General features: G+C 45.4%; 28 non-coding genes across 28 annotated transcripts; all 28 read left to right on the top strand.

The window, feature by feature from the left end:
• The first annotated feature begins 26 nt into the window (after positions 1–26).
• LOC120941972 lies at positions 27–141 on the top strand. The gene has a single exon (XR_005749779.1). It is a non-coding gene; the product is annotated as a U5 spliceosomal RNA (small nuclear RNA).
• A 310-nt stretch (positions 142–451) lies between these two features.
• On the top strand, positions 452–566 carry LOC120941902. Its single transcript, XR_005749711.1, has one exon. It is a non-coding gene; the product is annotated as a U5 spliceosomal RNA (small nuclear RNA).
• A 428-nt stretch (positions 567–994) lies between these two features.
• LOC120941901 lies at positions 995–1,109 on the top strand. The gene has a single exon (XR_005749710.1). It is a non-coding gene; the product is annotated as a U5 spliceosomal RNA (small nuclear RNA).
• Positions 1,110–1,400: 291 nt separating this feature from the next.
• Positions 1,401–1,515, top strand: LOC120941845. Its single transcript, XR_005749655.1, has one exon. It is a non-coding gene; the product is annotated as a U5 spliceosomal RNA (small nuclear RNA).
• A 448-nt stretch (positions 1,516–1,963) lies between these two features.
• LOC120941893 lies at positions 1,964–2,078 on the top strand. Its single transcript, XR_005749702.1, has one exon. It is a non-coding gene; the product is annotated as a U5 spliceosomal RNA (small nuclear RNA).
• A 426-nt stretch (positions 2,079–2,504) lies between these two features.
• Positions 2,505–2,619, top strand: LOC120942013. The gene has a single exon (XR_005749817.1). It is a non-coding gene; the product is annotated as a U5 spliceosomal RNA (small nuclear RNA).
• A 721-nt stretch (positions 2,620–3,340) lies between these two features.
• Positions 3,341–3,456, top strand: LOC120941889. The gene has a single exon (XR_005749698.1). It is a non-coding gene; the product is annotated as a U5 spliceosomal RNA (small nuclear RNA).
• A 460-nt stretch (positions 3,457–3,916) lies between these two features.
• LOC120941920 lies at positions 3,917–4,031 on the top strand. Its single transcript, XR_005749728.1, has one exon. It is a non-coding gene; the product is annotated as a U5 spliceosomal RNA (small nuclear RNA).
• A 445-nt stretch (positions 4,032–4,476) lies between these two features.
• On the top strand, positions 4,477–4,591 carry LOC120941900. Its single transcript, XR_005749709.1, has one exon. It is a non-coding gene; the product is annotated as a U5 spliceosomal RNA (small nuclear RNA).
• Positions 4,592–5,018: 427 nt separating this feature from the next.
• Positions 5,019–5,133, top strand: LOC120941971. The gene has a single exon (XR_005749778.1). It is a non-coding gene; the product is annotated as a U5 spliceosomal RNA (small nuclear RNA).
• A 436-nt stretch (positions 5,134–5,569) lies between these two features.
• Positions 5,570–5,684, top strand: LOC120942012. Its single transcript, XR_005749816.1, has one exon. It is a non-coding gene; the product is annotated as a U5 spliceosomal RNA (small nuclear RNA).
• Positions 5,685–6,405: 721 nt separating this feature from the next.
• Positions 6,406–6,521, top strand: LOC120941888. Its single transcript, XR_005749697.1, has one exon. It is a non-coding gene; the product is annotated as a U5 spliceosomal RNA (small nuclear RNA).
• Positions 6,522–6,981: 460 nt separating this feature from the next.
• On the top strand, positions 6,982–7,096 carry LOC120941919. Its single transcript, XR_005749727.1, has one exon. It is a non-coding gene; the product is annotated as a U5 spliceosomal RNA (small nuclear RNA).
• A 445-nt stretch (positions 7,097–7,541) lies between these two features.
• On the top strand, positions 7,542–7,656 carry LOC120941810. Its single transcript, XR_005749621.1, has one exon. It is a non-coding gene; the product is annotated as a U5 spliceosomal RNA (small nuclear RNA).
• Positions 7,657–8,083: 427 nt separating this feature from the next.
• On the top strand, positions 8,084–8,198 carry LOC120941970. Its single transcript, XR_005749777.1, has one exon. It is a non-coding gene; the product is annotated as a U5 spliceosomal RNA (small nuclear RNA).
• A 442-nt stretch (positions 8,199–8,640) lies between these two features.
• On the top strand, positions 8,641–8,755 carry LOC120941892. The gene has a single exon (XR_005749701.1). It is a non-coding gene; the product is annotated as a U5 spliceosomal RNA (small nuclear RNA).
• Positions 8,756–9,180: 425 nt separating this feature from the next.
• On the top strand, positions 9,181–9,295 carry LOC120942011. The gene has a single exon (XR_005749815.1). It is a non-coding gene; the product is annotated as a U5 spliceosomal RNA (small nuclear RNA).
• Positions 9,296–10,016: 721 nt separating this feature from the next.
• Positions 10,017–10,132, top strand: LOC120941874. The gene has a single exon (XR_005749683.1). It is a non-coding gene; the product is annotated as a U5 spliceosomal RNA (small nuclear RNA).
• A 492-nt stretch (positions 10,133–10,624) lies between these two features.
• LOC120941977 lies at positions 10,625–10,739 on the top strand. Its single transcript, XR_005749783.1, has one exon. It is a non-coding gene; the product is annotated as a U5 spliceosomal RNA (small nuclear RNA).
• Positions 10,740–11,028: 289 nt separating this feature from the next.
• On the top strand, positions 11,029–11,143 carry LOC120941830. Its single transcript, XR_005749640.1, has one exon. It is a non-coding gene; the product is annotated as a U5 spliceosomal RNA (small nuclear RNA).
• A 460-nt stretch (positions 11,144–11,603) lies between these two features.
• On the top strand, positions 11,604–11,718 carry LOC120941864. The gene has a single exon (XR_005749673.1). It is a non-coding gene; the product is annotated as a U5 spliceosomal RNA (small nuclear RNA).
• Positions 11,719–12,284: 566 nt separating this feature from the next.
• On the top strand, positions 12,285–12,400 carry LOC120942040. The gene has a single exon (XR_005749842.1). It is a non-coding gene; the product is annotated as a U5 spliceosomal RNA (small nuclear RNA).
• Positions 12,401–12,694: 294 nt separating this feature from the next.
• On the top strand, positions 12,695–12,809 carry LOC120941915. Its single transcript, XR_005749723.1, has one exon. It is a non-coding gene; the product is annotated as a U5 spliceosomal RNA (small nuclear RNA).
• A 721-nt stretch (positions 12,810–13,530) lies between these two features.
• Positions 13,531–13,645, top strand: LOC120941863. Its single transcript, XR_005749672.1, has one exon. It is a non-coding gene; the product is annotated as a U5 spliceosomal RNA (small nuclear RNA).
• Positions 13,646–14,073: 428 nt separating this feature from the next.
• LOC120941880 lies at positions 14,074–14,188 on the top strand. The gene has a single exon (XR_005749689.1). It is a non-coding gene; the product is annotated as a U5 spliceosomal RNA (small nuclear RNA).
• A 460-nt stretch (positions 14,189–14,648) lies between these two features.
• Positions 14,649–14,763, top strand: LOC120941829. Its single transcript, XR_005749639.1, has one exon. It is a non-coding gene; the product is annotated as a U5 spliceosomal RNA (small nuclear RNA).
• Positions 14,764–15,799: 1,036 nt separating this feature from the next.
• On the top strand, positions 15,800–15,914 carry LOC120942020. The gene has a single exon (XR_005749824.1). It is a non-coding gene; the product is annotated as a U5 spliceosomal RNA (small nuclear RNA).
• Positions 15,915–16,202: 288 nt separating this feature from the next.
• On the top strand, positions 16,203–16,317 carry LOC120941843. The gene has a single exon (XR_005749653.1). It is a non-coding gene; the product is annotated as a U5 spliceosomal RNA (small nuclear RNA).
• The last annotated feature ends 564 nt before the right edge of the window (positions 16,318–16,881 follow it).

The raw sequence follows: 16,881 nt of genomic DNA, 5'->3' as shown, positions 1-16,881 counted from the left end.
GAACAGCATCTGTGTTTTGCCGGGTTATACTCTGGTTTCTCTTTAGAATTACTAAATCTTTTGCATTTTATTAAAGATTTCTGTGGAGGGGAACAACCATAAGTTTTGGTGAATTTTTTGATGCCTGGCTAATGCCGGGCCTCCTTGGTGAAAAATAGCTTGAGATACTTTGATTTGGAAAGACAAGCAGACGGCTTTAATGTTGTTGTTGTTGGTGGTGGTGGTAAACGTGGCCTTGAAAACTATTTGATAGTCTTGATCCACCTATGCATATATTAGCCCCCAATTCCATGGCCGTGCATCTTATATTGTTCTGATGAAGCTGATTGTTACGCGTCCCTGCTGATTCCCGCCCCATGCTGATTCCCGCCCCCATGCAGCTGCACAGACATGCAAATTAGGGTGTCTTGGAGTCACCATGAGTTGAACAGCTTCTGTGTTTTGCCGGGTTATACTCTGGTTTCTCTTTAGAATTACTAAATCTTTTGCATTTTATTAAAGATTTCTGTGGAGTGGAACAACCATGAGTTTTGGTGAATTTTTTGATGCCTGGCTAATGCCGGGCCTCCTTGGTGAAAAATAGCTTGAGATACTTTGATTTGGAAAGGCAAGCAGACGGCTTTAATGTTATTGTTGTTGGTGGTGGTAAACGTGGCCTTGAAAACTATTTGATAGTCTTGATCCACCTATGCATATATTAGCCACCAATTCCATGGCCGTGCGTCTTATATTGTTCTGATGAAGCTGATTGTTACGCGTCCCTGCTGATTCCCGCCCCCATGCAGCTGCACAGACATGCAAATTAGGGTGTCTTGGAGTCACCATAAGTTGAACAGCTTCTGTGTTCTGCTGGGCCGTGCGTCTTATATTGTTCTGATGAAGCCGATTGTTACGTGTGCCTGGCGATTCCCGCCCCCATGCAGCTGCACAGACATGCAAATTAGGGTGTCTTGGAGTCACCATGAGTTGAACAGCATCTGTGTTTTGCCGGGTTATACTCTGGTTTCTCTTTAGAATTACTAAATCTTTTGCATTTTATTAAAGATTTCTGTGGAGTGGAACAACCATGAGTTTTGGTGAATTTTTTGATGCCTGGCTAATGCCGGGCCTCCTTGGTGAAAAATAGCTTGAGATACTTTGATTTGGAAAGGCAAGCAGACGGCTTTAATGTTGTTGTTGTTGGTGGTGGTAAACGTGGCCTTGAAAACTATTTGATAGTCTTGATCCACCTATGCATATATTAGCCCCCAATTCCATGGCCGTGCGTCTTATATTGTTCTGATGAAGCAGATTGTTACGTGTGCCTGCTGATTTCTGCCCCCCATGCAGCTGCACAGACATGCAAATTAGGGTGTCTTGGAGTCACCATGAGTTGAACAGCATCTGTGTTTTGCCGGGTTATACTCTGGTTTCTCTTTAGAATTATTAAATCTTTTGCATTTTATTAAAGATTTCTGTGGAGGGGAACAACCATGAGTTTTGGTGAATTTTTTGATGCCTGGCTAATGCCGGGCCTCCTTGGTGAAAAATAGCTTGAGATGCTTTGATTTGGAAATGCAAGCAGACGGCTTTAATGTTGTTGTTGTTGGTGGTGGTGGTAAACGTGGCCTTGAGAACTATTTGATAGTCTTGATCCACCTATGCATATATTAGCCCCCAATTCCATGGCCGTGCGTCTTATATTGTTCTGATGAAGCTGATTGTTACGCGTCCCTGCTGATTCCCGCCCCATGCTGATTCCCGCCCCCATGCAGCTGCACAGACATGCAAATTAGGGTGTCTTGGAGTCACCATGAGTTGAACAGCTTCTGTGTTCTGCTGGGCCGTGCGTCTTATACTGTTCTGATGAAGCCGATTGTTACATGTGCCTGCTGATTCCTGCCCCCATGCAGCTGCACAGACATGCAAATTAGGGTGTCTTGGAGTCACCATGAGTTGAACAGCATCTGTGTTTTGCCGGGTTATACTCTGGTTTCTCTTTAGAATTACTAAATCTTTTGCATTTTATTAAAGATTTCTGTGGAGGGGAACAACCATGAGTTTTGGTGAATTTTTTGATGCCTGGCTAATGCCGGCCTCCTTGGTGAAAAATAGCTTGAGATACTTTGATTTGGAAAGGCAAGCAGACGGCTTTAATGTTGTTGTTGTTGGTGGTGGTAAACGTGGTCTTGAAACTATTTGATAGTCTTGATCCACCTATGCATATATTAGCCCCCCAATTCCATGGCCGTGCGTCTTATATTGTTCTGATGAAGCTGATTGTTACGCGTCCCTGCTGATTCCCGCCCCATGCAGCTGCACAGACATGCAAATTAGGGTGTCTTGGAGTCACCATAAGTTGAACAGCTTCTGTGTTCTGCTGGGCCGTGCGTCTTATATTGTTCTGATGAAGCCGATTGTTACGTGTGCCTGCTGATTCCTGCCCCCATGCAGCTGCACAGACATGCAAATTAGGGTGTCTTGGAGTCACCATGAGTTGAACAGCATCTGTGTATTGCCGGGTTATACTCTGGTTTCTCTTTGGAATAACTAAATCTTTTGCATTTTATTAAAGATTTCTGTGGAGTGGAACAACCATGAGTTTTGGTGAATTTTTTGATGCCTGGCTAATGCCGGTCCTCCTTGGTGAAAAATAGCTTGAGATACTTTGATTTGGAAAGGCAAGCAGACGGCTTTAATGTTGTTGTTTTTGTCGGTGGTAAACGTGGCCTTGAAAACGATTTGATAGTCTTGATCCACCTATGCATATATTAGCCCCCAATTCCATGGCCGTGCGTCTTATATTGTTCTGATGAAGCTGATTGTTACGCATCCCTGCTGATTCCCGCCCCCATGCAGCTGCACAGACATGCAAATTAGGGTGTCTTGGAGTCACCATATGTTGAACAGCTTCTGTGTTCTGCTGGGCCGTGCGTCTTATATTGTTCTGATGAAGCCGATAGTTACGCGTCCCTGCTGATTCCCGCACCATGCAGCTGCACAGACATACAAATTAGGGTGTCTTGGAGTCACCATAAGTTGAACAGCTTCTGTGTTCTCCTGGGCCGTGGCGTCTTATATTGTTCTGATGAAGCTGATTGTTACGCGTCCCTGCTGATTCCCGCCCCATGCTGATACCCGCCCCCATGCAGCTGCACAGACATGCAAATTAGGGTGTCTTGGAGTCACCATGAGTTGAACAGCTTCTGTGTTCTGCTGGGCCATGCGTCTTATATTGTTCTGATGAAGCCGATTGTTACATGTGCCTGCTGATTCCTGCCCCCATGCAGCTGCACAGATTTGCAAATTAGGGTGTCTTGGAGTCACCATGAGTTGAACAGCATCTGTGTATTGCCGGGTTATACTCTGGTTTCTCTTTAGAATAACTAAATCTTTTGCATTTTATTAAAGATTTCTGTGGAGTGGAACAAGCATGAGTTTTTGTGAATTTTTTTGATGCCTGGCTAATGCCGGGCCTCCTTGGTGAAAAATAGCTTGAGATACTTTGATTTGGAAAGGCAAGCAGACGGCTTTAATGTTGTTGTTTTTGTCGGTGGTAAACGTGGCCTTGAAAACGATTTGATAGTCTTGATCCACCTATGCATATATTAGCCCCCAATTCCATGGCCGTGCGTCTTATATTGTTCTGATGAAGCTGATTGTTACGCGTCCCTGTTGATTCCCGCCCCATGCTGATTCCCGCCCTGCTGATTCCCGCCCCCATGCAGCTGCACAGACATGCAAATTAGGGTGTCTTGGAGTCACCATGAGTTGAACAGCTTCTGTGTTCTGCTGGGCCGTGCGTCTTATATTGTTCTGATGAAGCCGATTGTTACGTGTGCCTGCTGATTCCTGCCCCCATGCAGCTGCACAGACATGCAAATTAGGGTGTCTTGGAGTCACCATGAGTTGAACAGCATCTGTGTTTTGCCGGGTTATACTCTGGTTTCTCTTTAGAATTACTAAATCTTTTGCATTTTATTAAAGATTTCTGTGGAGGGGAACAACCATGAGTTTTGGTGAATTTATTGATGCCTGGCTAATGCCGGGCCTCCTTGGTGAAAAATAGCTTGAGATACTTTGATTTGGAAAGGCAAGCAGACGGCTTTAATGTTGTTGTTCTTGGTGGTGGTAAACGTGGCCTTGAAAACTATTTGATAGTCTTGATCCACCTATGCATATATTAGCCCCCAATTCCATGGCCGTGCGTCTTATATTGTTCTGATGAAGCTGATTGTTACGCGTCCCTGCTGATTCCCGCCCCATGCTGATTCCTGCCCCCATGCAGCTGCACAGACATGCAAATTAGGGTGTCTTGGAGTCACCATAAGTTGAACAGCTTCTGTGTTCTGCTAGGCCGTGCGTCTTATATTTTTCTGATGAAGCCGATTGTTACGTGTGCCCGCTGATTCCCACCCCCATGCAGCAGCACAGACATGCAAATTAGGGTGTCTTGGAGTCACCATGAGTTGAACAGCATCTGTGTATTGCCGGGTTATACTCTGGTTTCTCTTTAGAATTACTAAATCTTTTGCATTTTATTAAAGATTTCTGTGGAGTGGAACAACCATGAGTTTTGGTGAATTTTTTGATGCCTGGCTAATGCCGGGCCCCCTTGTTGAAAAATAGCTTGAGATACTTTGATTTGGAAAGGCAAGCAGACGGCTTTAATGTTGTTGGTGTTGGTGGTGGTAAACGTGGCCTTGAAAACTATTTGATAGTCTTGATCCACCTATGCATATATTAGCCACCAATTCCATGGCCGTGCGTCTTATATTGTTCTGATGAAGCTGATTGTTACGCGTCCCTGCTGATTCCCGCCCCATGCAGCTGCACAGACATGCAAATTAGGGTGTCTTGGAGTCACCATAAGTTGAACAGCTTCTGTGTTCTGCTGGGCCGTGCGTCTTATATTGTTCTGATGAAGCCGATTCTTACATGTGCCTGCTGATTCCTGCCCCCATGCAGCTGCACAGACATGCAAATTAGGGTGTCTTGGAGTCACCATGAGTTGAACAGCATCTGTGTTTTGCCGGGTTATACTCTGGTTTCTCTTTAGAATTACTAAATCTTTTGCATTTTATTAAAGATTTCTGTGGAGGGGAACAACCATAAGTTTTGGTGAATTTTTTGATGCCTGGCTAATGCCGGGCCTCCTTGGTGAAAAATAGCTTGAGATACTTTGATTTGGAATGGCAAGCAGACGGCTTTAATGTTGTTGTTGTTGTTGGTGGTGGTGGTGGTAAATGTGGCCTTGAAAACTATTTGATAGTCTTGATCCACCTATGCATATATTAGCCCCCAATTCCATGGCCGTGCGTCTTATATTGTTCTGATGAAGCCGATAGTTACGCGTCCCTGCTGATTCCCGCCCCATGCAGCTGCACAGACATGCAAATTAGGGTGTCTTGGAGTCACCATAAGTTGAACAGCTTCTGTGTTCTGCTGGGCCGTGCGTCTTATATTGTTCTGATGAAGCCGATTGTTACGTGTGCCTGCTGATTTCTGCCCCCATGCAGCTGCACAGACATGCAAATTAGGGTGTCTTGGAGTCACCATGAGTTGAACAGCATCTGTGTATTGCCGGGTTATACTCTGGTTTCTCTTTGGAATAACTAAATCTTTTGCATTTTATTAAAGATTTCTGTGGAGTGGAACAACCATGAGTTTTGGTGAATTTTTTGATGCCTGGCTAATGCCGGTCCTCCTTGGTGAAAAATAGCTTGAGATACTTTGATTTGGAAAGGCAAGCAGACGGCTTTAATGTTGTTGTTTTTGTCGGTGGTAAACGTGGCCTTGAAAACGATTTGATAGTCTTGATCCACCTATGCATATATTAGCCCCCAATTCCATGGCCGTGCGTCTTATATTGTTCTGATGAAGCTGATTGTTACGCGTCCCTGCTGATTCCCGCCCCAATGCAGCTGCACAGACATGCAAATTAGGGTGTCTTGGAGTCACCATATGTTGAACAGCTTCTTTGTTCTGCTGGGCCGTGCGTCTTATATTGTTCAGATGAAGCCGATAGTTACGCGTCCCTGCTGATTCCCGCACCATGCAGCTGCACAGACATACAAATTAGGGTGTCTTGGAGTCACCATAAGTTGAACAGCTTCTGTGTTCTCCTGGGCCGTGGCGTCTTATATTGTTCTGATGAAGCTGATTGTTACGCGTCCCTGCTGATTCCCGCCCCATGCTGATACCCGCCCCCATGCAGCTGCACAGACATGCAAATTAGGGTGTCTTGGATTCACCATGAGTTGAACTGCATCTGTGTTCTGCTGGGCCGTGCGCCTTATATTGTTCAGATGAAGCCGATTGTTACATGTGTCTTCTGATTCCTGCCCCCATGCAGCTGCACAGACATGCAAATTAGGGTGTCTTGGAGTCACCATGAGTTGAACAGCATCTGTGTATTGCCGGGTTATACTCTGGTTTCTCTTTAGAATAACTAAATCTTTTGCATTTTATTAAAGATTTCTGTGGAGTGGAACAAGCATGAGTTTTTGTGAATTTTTTTGATGCCTGGCTAATGCCGGGCCTCCTTGGTGAAAAATAGCTTGAGATACTTTGATTTGGAAAGGCAAGCAGACGGCTTTAATGTTGTTGTTTTTGTCGGTGGTAAACGTGGCCTTGAAAACGATTTGATAGTCTTGATCCACCTATGCATATATTAGCCCCCAATTCCATGGCCGTGCGTCTTATATTGTTCTGATGAAGCTGATTGTTACGCGTCGCTGTTGATTCCCGCCCCATGCTGATTCCCGCCCTGCTGATTCCCGCCCCCATGCAGCTGCACAGACATGCAAATTAGGGTGTCTTGGAGTCACCATGAGTTGAACAGCTTCTGTGTTCTGCTGGGCCGTGCGTCTTATATTGTTCTGATGAAGCCGATTGTTACGTGTGCCTGCTGATTCCTGCCCCCATGCAGCTGCACAGACATGCAAATTAGGGTGTCTTGGAGTCACCATGAGTTGAACAGCATCTGTGTTTTGCCGGGTTATACTCTGGTTTCTCTTTAGAATTACTAAATCTTTTGCATTTTATTAAAGATTTCTGTGGAGGGGAACAACCATGAGTTTTGGTGAATTTATTGATGCCTGGCTAATGCCGGGCCTCCTTGGTGAAAAATAGCTTGAGATACTTTGATTTGGAAAGGCAAGCAGACGGCTTTAATGTTGTTGTTCTTGGTGGTGGTAAACGTGGCCTTGAAAACTATTTGATAGTCTTGATCCACCTATGCATATATTAGCCCCCAATTCCATGGCCGTGCGTCTTATATTGTTCTGATGAAGCTGATTGTTACGCGTCCCTGCTGATTCCCGCCCCATGCTGATTCCTGCCCCCATGCAGCTGCACAGACATGCAAATTAGGGTGTCTTGGAGTCACCATAAGTTGAACAGCTTCTGTGTTCTGCTAGGCCGTGCGTCTTATATTTTTCTGATGAAGCTGATTGTTACGTGTGCCCGCTGATTCCCGCCCCCATGCAGCTGCACAGACATGCAAATTAGGGTGTCTTGGAGTCACCATAAGTTGAACAGCATCTGTGTTTTGCTGGGTTATACTCTGGTTTCTCTTTAGAATGATTAAATCTTTTGCATTTTATTAAAGATTTCTGTGGAGTGGAACAACCATGAGTTTTGGTGAATTTTTTGATGCCTGGCTAATGCCGGGCCCCCTTGTTGAAAAATAGCTTGAGATACTTTGATTTGGAAAGGCAAGCAGACGGCTTTAATGTTGTTGGTGTTGGTGGTGGTAAACGTGGCCTTGAAAACTATTTGATAGTCTTGATCCACCTATGCATATATTAGCCACCAATTCCATGGCCGTGCGTCTTATATTGTTCTGATGAAGCTGATTGTTACGCGTCCCTGCTGATTCCCGCCCCATGCAGCTGCACAGACATGCAAATTAGGGTGTCTTGGAGTCACCATAAGTTGAACAGCTTCTGTGTTCTGCTGGGCCGTGCGTCTTATATTGTTCTGATGAAGCCGATTCTTACATGTGCCTGCTGATTCCTGCCCCCATGCAGCTGCACAGACATGCAAATTAGGGTGTCTTGGAGTCACCATGAGTTGAACAGCATCTGTGTTTTGCCGGGTTATACTCTGGTTTCTCTTTAGAATTACTAAATCTTTTGCATTTTATTAAAGATTTCTGTGGAGGGGAACAACCATAAGTTTTGGTGAATTTTTTGATGCCTGGCTAATGCCGGGCCTCCTTGGTGAAAAATAGCTTGAGATACTTTGATTTGGAATGGCAAGCAGACGGCTTTAATGTTGTTGTTGTTGTTGTTGTTGGTGGTGGTGGTGGTAAATGTGGCCTTGAAAACTATTTGATAGTCTTGATCCACCTATGCATATATTAGCCCCCAATTCCATGGCCGTGCGTCTTATATTGTTCTGATGAAGCCGATAGTTACGCGTCCCTGCTGATTCCCGCCCCATGCAGCTGCACAGACATGCAAATTAGGGTGTCTTGGAGTCACCATAAGTTAAACAGCTTCTGTGTTCTGCTGGGCCGTGCGTCTTATATTGTTCTGATGAAGCCGATTCTTACGTGTGCCTGCTGATTCCTGCCCCCATGCAGCTGCACAGACATGCAAATTAGGGTGTCTTGGAGTCACCATGAGTTGAACAGCATCTGTGTTTTGCCGGGTTATACTCTGGTTTCTCTTTAGAATTACTAAATCTTTTGCATTTTATTAAAGATTTCTGTGGAGGGGAACAACCATGAGTTTTGGTGAATTTTTTGATGCCTGGCTAATGCCGGCCTCCTTGGTGAAAAATAGCTTGAGATACTTTGATTTGGAAAGGCAAGCAGACGGCTTTAATGTTGTTGTTGTTGGTGGTGGTAAACGTGGTCTTAAACTATTTGATAGTCTTGATCCACCTATGCATATATTAGCCCCCCAATTCCATGGCCGTGCGTCTTATATTGTTCTGATGAAGCTGATTGTTACGCGTCCCTGCTGATTCCCGCCCCATGCAGCTGCACAGACATGCAAATTAGGGTGTCTTGGAGTCACCATAAGTTGAACAGCTTCTGTGTTCTGCTGGGCCGTGCGTCTTATATTGTTCTGATGAAGCCGATTGTTACGTGTGCCTGCTGATTCCTGCCCCCATGCAGCTGCACAGACATGCAAATTAGGGTGTCTTGGAGTCACCATGAGTTGAACAGCATCTGTGTATTGCCGGGTTATACTCTGGTTTCTCTTTGGAATAACTAAATCTTTTGCATTTTATTAAAGATTTCTGTGGAGTGGAACAACCATGAGTTTTGGTGAATTTTTTGATGCCTGGCTAATGCCGGTCCTCCTTGGTGAAAAATAGCTTGAGATACTTTGATTTGGAAAGGCAAGCAGACGGCTTTAATGTTGTTGTTTTTGTCGGTGGTAAACGTGGCCTTGAAAACGATTTGATAGTCTTGATCCACCTATGCATATATTAGCCCCCAATTCCATGGCCGTGCGTCTTATATTGTTCTGATGAAGCTGATTGTTACGCGTCCCTGCTGATTCCCGCCCCAATGCAGCTGCACAGACATGCAAATTAGGGTGTCTTGGAGTCACCATATGTTGAACAGCTTCTGTGTTCTGCTGGGCCGTGCGTCTTATATTGTTCAGATGAAGCCGATAGTTACGCGTCCCTGCTGATTCCCGCACCATGCAGCTGCACAGACATACAAATTAGGGTGTCTTGGAGTCACCATAAGTTGAACAGCTTCTGTGTTCTCCTGGGCCGTGGCGTCTTATATTGTTCTGATGAAGCTGATTGTTACGCGTCCCTGCTGATTCCCGCCCCATGCTGATACCCGCCCCCATGCAGCTGCACAGACATGCAAATTAGGGTGTCTTGGAGTCACCATGAGTTGAACTGCATCTGTGTTCTGCTGGGCCGTGCGCCTTATATTGTTCAGATGAAGCCGATTGTTACATGTGCCTGCTGATTCCTGCCCCCATGCAGCTGCACAGACATGCAAATTAGGGTGTCTTGGAGTCACCATGAGTTGAACAGCATCTGTGTATTGCCGGGTTATACTCTGGTTTCTCTTTAGAATAACTAAATCTTTTGCATTTTATTAAAGATTTCTGTGGAGTGGAACAACCATGAGTTTTTGTGAATTTTTTTGATGCCTGGGTAATGCCGGGCCTCCTTGGTGAAAAATAGCTTGAGATACTTTGATTTGGAAAGGCAAGCAGACGGCTTTAATGTTGTTGTTTTTGTCGGTGGTAAACGTGGCCTTGAAAACGATTTGATAGTCTTGATCCACCTATGCATATATTAGCCCCCAATTCCATGGCCGTGCGTCTTATATTGTTCTGATGAAGCTGATTGTTACGCGTCCCTGTTGATTCCCGCCCCATGCTGATTCCCGCCCTGCTGATTCCCGCCCCCATGCAGCTGCACAGACATGCAAATTAGGGTGTCTTGGAGTCACCATGAGTTGAACAGCTTCTGTGTTCTGCTGGGCCGTGCGTCTTATATTGTTCTGATGAAGCCGATTGTTACGTGTCCCTGCTGATTCCCGCCCCATGCTGATTCCTGCCCTGCTGATTCCCGCCCCCATGCAGCTGCACAGACATGCAAATTAGGGTGTCTTGGAGTCACCATGAGTTGAACAGCATCTGTGTTTTGCCGGGTTATACTCTGGTTTCTCTTTAGAATTATTAAATATTTTGCATTTTATTAAAGATTTCTGTGGAGGGGAACAACCATGAGTTTTGGTGAATTTTTTGATGCCTGGCTAATGCCGGGCCTCCTTGGTGAAAAATAGCTTGAGATGCTTTGATTTGGAAAGGCAAGCAGACGGCTTTAATGATGTTGTTGTTGGTGGTGGTAAACGTGGCCTTGAGAACTATTTGATAGTCTTGATCCACCTATGCATATATTAGCCCCCAATTCCATGGCCGTGCGTCTTATATTGTTCTGATGAAGCTGATTGTTACGCGTCCCTGCTGATTCCCTCCCCATGCAGCTGCACAGACATGCAAATTAGGGTGTCTTGGAGTCACCATGAGTTGAACAGCATCTGTGTATTGCCAGGTTATACTCTGGTTTCTCTTTAGAATAACTAAATCTTTTGCATTTTATTAAAGATTTCTGTGGAGTGGAACAACCATGAGTTTTTGTGAATTTTTTGATGCCTGGCTAATGCCGGGCCTCCTTGGTGAAAAATAGCTTGAGATACTTTGATTTGGAAAGGCAAGCAGACGGCTTTAATGTTGTTGTTTTTGTCGGTGGTAAACGTGGCCTTGAAAACGATTTGATAGTCTTGATCCACCTATGCATATATTAGCCCCCAATTCCATGGCCGTGCGTCTTATATTGTTCTGATGAAGCTGATTGTTACGCGTCCCTGTTGATTCCCGCCCCATGCTGATTCCCGCCCTGCTGATTCCCGCCCCCATTCAGCTGCACAGACATGCAAATTAGGGTGTCTTGGAGTCACCATGAGTTGAACAGCTTCTGTGTTCTGCTGGGCCGTGCGTCTTATATTGTTCTGATGAAGCCGATTGTTACGTGTGCCTGCTGATTCCTGCCCCCATGCAGCTGCACAGACATGCAAATTAGGGTGTCTTGGAGTCACCATGAGTTGAACAGCATCTGTGTTTTGCCGGGTTATACTCTGGTTTCTCTTTAGAATTACTAAATCTTTTGCATTTTATTAAAGATTTCTGTGGAGGGGAACAACCATGAGTTTTGGTGAATTTTTTGATGCCTGGCTAATGCCGGGCCTCCTTGGTGAAAAATAGCTTGAGATACTTTGATTTGGAAAGGCAAGCAGACGGCTTTAATGTTGTTGTTCTTGGTGGTGGTAAACGTGGCCTTGAAAACTATTTGATAGTCTTGATCCACCTATGCATATATTAGCCTCCAATTCCATGGCCGTGCGTCTTATATTGTTCTGATGAAGCTGATTGTTACGCGTCCCTGCTGATTCCCGCCCCCATGCAGCTGCACAGACATGCAAATTAGGGTGTCTTGGAGTCACCATAAGTTGAACAGCTTCTGTGTTCTGCTGCGCCGTGCGTCTTATATTGGTCTGATGAAGCCGATAGTTACGCGTCCCTGCTGATTCCCGCCCCATGCAGCTGCACAGACATACAAATTAGGGTGTCTTGGAGTCACCATAAGTTGAACAGCTTCTGTGTTCTGCTGGGCCGTGGCGTCTTATATTGTTCTGATGAAGCCGATTGTTACGTGTGCCTGCTGATTCCCGCCCCCATGCAGCTGCACAGACATGCAAATTATGGTGTCTTGGAGTCACCATGAGTTGAACAGCATCTGTGTTTTGCCGGGTTATACTCTGGTTTCTCTTTAGAATTATTAAATCTTTTTGCATTTTATTAAAGATTTCTGTGGAGGGGAACAACCATGAGTTTTGGTGAATTTTTTGATGCCTGGCTAATGCCGGTCCTCCTTGGTGAAAAATAGCTTGAGATACTTTGATTTGGAAAGGCAAGCAGACGGCTTTAATGTTGTTGTTGTTGTTGGTGGTGGTAAACATGGCCTTGAGAACTATTTGATAGTCTTGATCCACCTATGCATATATTAGCCCCCAATTCCATGGCCGTGCGTCTTATATTGTTCTGATGAAGCAGATTGTTACGTGTGCCTGCTGATTTCTGCCCCCCATGCAGCTGCACAGACATGCAAATTAGGGTGTCTTGGAGTCACCATGAGTTGAACAGCATCTGTGTTTTGCCGGGTTATACTCTGGTTTCTCTTTAGAATTACTAAATCTTTTGCATTTTATTAAAGATTTCTGTGGAGGGGAACAACCATGAGTTTTGGTGAATTTTTTGATGCCTGGCTAATGCCGGTCCTCCTTGGTGAAAAATAGCTTGAGATACTTTGATTTGGAAAGGCAAGCAGACGGCTTTAATGTTGTTGTTTTTGTCGGTGGTAAACGTGGCCTTGAAAATGATTTGATAGTCTTGATCCACCTATGCATATATTAGCCCCCAATTCCATTGCCGTGCGTCTTATATTGTTCTGATGAAGCTGATTGTTACGCGTCCCTGCTGATTCCCGCCCCCATGCAGCTGCACAGACATGCAAATTAGGGTGTCTTGGAGTCACCATATGTTGAACAGCTTCTGTGTTCTGCTGGGCCGTGCGTCTTATATTGTTCTGATGAAGCCGATAGTTACGCGTCCCTGCTGATTCCCGCACCATGCAGCTGCACAGACATACAAATTAGGGTGTCTTGGAGTCACCATAAGTTGAACAGCTTCTGTGTTCTCCTGGGCCGTGGCGTCTTATATTGGTCTGATGAAGCTGATTGTTACGCGTCCCTGCTGATACCCGCCCCCTGCTGATTCCCGCCCCCATGCAGCTGCACAGACATGCAAATTAGGGTGTCTTGGAGTCACCATGAGTTGAACTGCATCTGTGTTCTGCTGGGCCGTGCGCCTTATATTGTTCAGATGAAGCCGATTGTTACATGTGCCTTCTGATTCCTGCCCCCATGCAGCTGCACAGACATGCAAATTAGGGTGTCTTGGAGTCACCATGAGTTGAACAGCATCTGTGTTTTGCCGGGTTATACTCTGGTTTCTCTTTAGAATTACTAAATCTTTTGCATTTTATTAAAGATTTCTGTGGAGGGGAACAACCATGAGTTTTGGTGAATTTTTTGATGCCTGGCTAATGCCGGGCCTCCTTGGTGAAAATAGCTTGAGATACTTTGATTTGGAAAGGCAAGCAGACGGCTTTAATGTTGTTGTTGTTGTTGGTGGTGGTAAACGTGGCCTTAAACTATTTGATAGTCTTGATCCACCTATGCATATATTAGCCCCCCAATTCCATGGCCGTGCATCTTATATTGTTCTGATGAAGCTGATTGTTATGCGTCCCTGCTGATTCCCGCCCCATGCAGCTGCACAGACATGCAAATTAGGGTGTCTTGGAGTCACCATAAGTTGAACAGCTTCTGTGTTCTGCTGGGCCGTGCGTCTTATATTGTTCTGATGAAGCCGATTGTTACGTGTGCCTGCTGATTCCCGCCCCCATGCAGCTGCACAGACATGCAAATTAGGGTGTCTTGGAGTCACCATGAGTTGAACAGCATCTGTGTATTGCCGGGTTATACTCTGGTTTCTCTTTAGAATAACTAAATCTTTTGCATTTTATTAAAGATTTCTGTGGAGTGGAACAACCATGAGTTTTTGTGAATTTTTTGATGCCTGGCTAATGCTGGGCCTCCTTGGTGAAAAATAGCTTGAGATACTTTGATTTGGAAAGGCAAGCAGACGGCTTTAATGTTGTTGTTTTTGTCGGTGGTAAACGTGGCCTTGAAAACAATTTGATAGTCTTGATCCACCTATGCATATATTAGCCCCCAATTCCATGGCCGTGCGTCTTATATTGTTCTGATGAAGATGATTGTTACGTGTCCCTGTTGATTCCCGCCCCATGCTGATTCCCGCCCTGCTGATTCCCGCCCCCATGCAGCTGCACAGACATGCAAATTAGGGTGTCTTGGAGTCACCATGAGTTGAACAGCTTCTGTGTTCTGCTGGGCCGTGCGTCTTATATTGTTCTGATGAAGCCGATTGTTACGTGTGCCTGCTGATTCCTGCCCCCATGCAGCTGCACAGACATGCAAATTAGGGTGTCTTGGAGTCACCATGAGTTGAACAGCATCTGTGTTTTGCCGGGTTATACTCTGGTTTCTCTTTAGAATAACTAAATCTTTTGCATTTTATTAAAGATTTCTGTGGAGTGGAACAACCATGAGTTTTTGTGAATTTTTTGATGCCTGGCTAATGCCGGGCCTCCTTGGTGAAAAATAGCTTGAGATACTTTGATTTGGAAAGGCAAGCAGATGGCTTTAATGTTGTTGTTGTTGGTGGTGGTAAACGTGGCCTTGAAAACTATTTGATAGTCTTGATCCACCTATGCATATATTAGCCCCCAATTCCATGGCCGTGCGTCTTATATTGTTCTGATGAAGCTGATTGTTACGCGTCCATGCTGATTCCCGCACCCATGCAGCTGCACTGACATGCAAATTAGGGTGTCTTGGAGTCACCATGAGTTGAACAGCTTCTGTGTTCTGCTGGGCCGTGCGTCTTATATTGATCTGATGAAGCTGATTGTTACGTGTGCCTGCTGATTCCCGCACCCATGCAGCTGCACAGACATGCAAATTAGGGTGTCTTGGAGTCACCATGAGATGAACAGCTTCTGTGTTCTGCTGGGCCGTGCGTCTTATATTGTTCTGATGAAGCTGATTGTTACGTGTGCCTGCTGATTCCTGCAGACGGCTTTAATGTTGTTGTTGTTGGTGGTGGTAAACGTGGCCTTGAAAACTATTTGATAGTCTTGATCCACCTATGCATATATTAGCCCCCAATTCCATGGCCGTGTGTCTTATATTGTTCTGATGAAGCCGATAGTTACGCGTCCCTGCTGATTCCCGCCCCATGCAGCTGCACAGACATGCAAATTAGGGTGTCTTGGAGTCACCATAAGTTGAACAGCTTCTGTGTTCTGCTGGGCCGTGGCGTCTTATTTTGTTCTGATGAAGCCGATTGTTACGCGTCCCTGCTGATTCCTGCCCCATGCTGATTCCCGCCCTGCTGATTCCCGCCCCCATGCAGCTGCACAGACATGCAAATTAGGGTGTCTTGGAGTCACCTTGAGTTGAACAGCTTCTGTGTTCTGCTGGGCCGTGCGTCTTATATTGATCTGATGAAGCCGATTGCTACGTGTGCCTGCTGATTCCTGCCCCCATGCAGCTGCACAGACATGCAAATTAGGGTGTCTTGGAGTCACCATGAGTTGAACAGCATCTTTGTTTTGCCGGATTATACTCTGGTTTCTCTTTAGAATTACTAATTCTTTTGCATTTTATTAAAGATTTCTGTGGAGGGGAACAACCATGAGTTTTGGTGAATTTTTTGATGCCTGGCTAATGCCGTGCCTCCTAGGTGAAAAATAGCTTGAGATACTTTGATTTGGAAAGGCAAGCAGACGGCTTTAATGTTGTTGTTGGTGGTGGTAAACGTGGCCTTGAAAACTATTTGATAGTCTTGATCCACCTATGCATATATTTGCCCCCAATTCCATGGCCGTGCGTCTTATATTGTTCTGATGAAGCAGATTGTTACGTGTGCCTGCTGATTTCTGCCCCCCATGCAGCTGCACAGACATGCAAATTAGGGTGTCTTGGAGTCACCATGAGTTGAACAGCATCTGTGTTTTGCCGGGTTATACTCTGGTTTCTCTTTAGAATTATTAAATCTTTTGCATTTTATTAAAGATTTCTGTGGAGGGGAACAACCATGAGTTTTGGTGAATTTTTTGATGCCTGGCTAATGCCGGGCCTCCTTGGTGAAAAATAGCTTGAGATGCTTTGATTTGGAAAGGCAAGCAGACGGCTTTAATGTTGTTGTTGTTGGTGGTGGTGAACATGGCCTTGAGAACTATTTGATAGTCTTGATCCACCTATGCATATATTAGCCCCCAATTCCATGGCCGTGCGTCTTATATTGTTCTGATGAAGCTGATTGTTATGCGTCCCTGCTGATTCCCGCCCCATGCTGATTCCCACCCCCATGCAGCTGCACAGACATGCAAATTAGGGTGTCTTGGAGTCACCATGAGTTGAACAGCTTCTGTGTTCTGCTGGGCCGTGCGTCTTATATTGTTCTGATGAAGACGATTGTTACATGTGCCTGCTGATTCCTGCCCCCATGCAGCTGCACAGACATGCAAATTAGGGTGTCTTGGAGTCACCATAAGTTGAACAGCTTCTGTGTTCTGCTGTGCCGTGCGTCTTATATTGTTCTGATGAAGCCGATTGTTACGTGTGCCTGCTGATTCCCGCCCCCATGCAGCTGCACAGACATGCAAATTAGGGTGTCTTGGAGTCACCATGAGTTGAACAGC

This window comes from Rana temporaria, chromosome 5 (genome assembly GCF_905171775.1).
Source record: "Rana temporaria chromosome 5, aRanTem1.1, whole genome shotgun sequence".
NCBI lineage: Eukaryota > Metazoa > Chordata > Amphibia > Anura > Ranidae > Rana > Rana temporaria.
The sequence above is the reverse complement of the archived record's forward strand: the minus strand, read 5'-3'. Positions and strand labels throughout refer to the sequence as shown.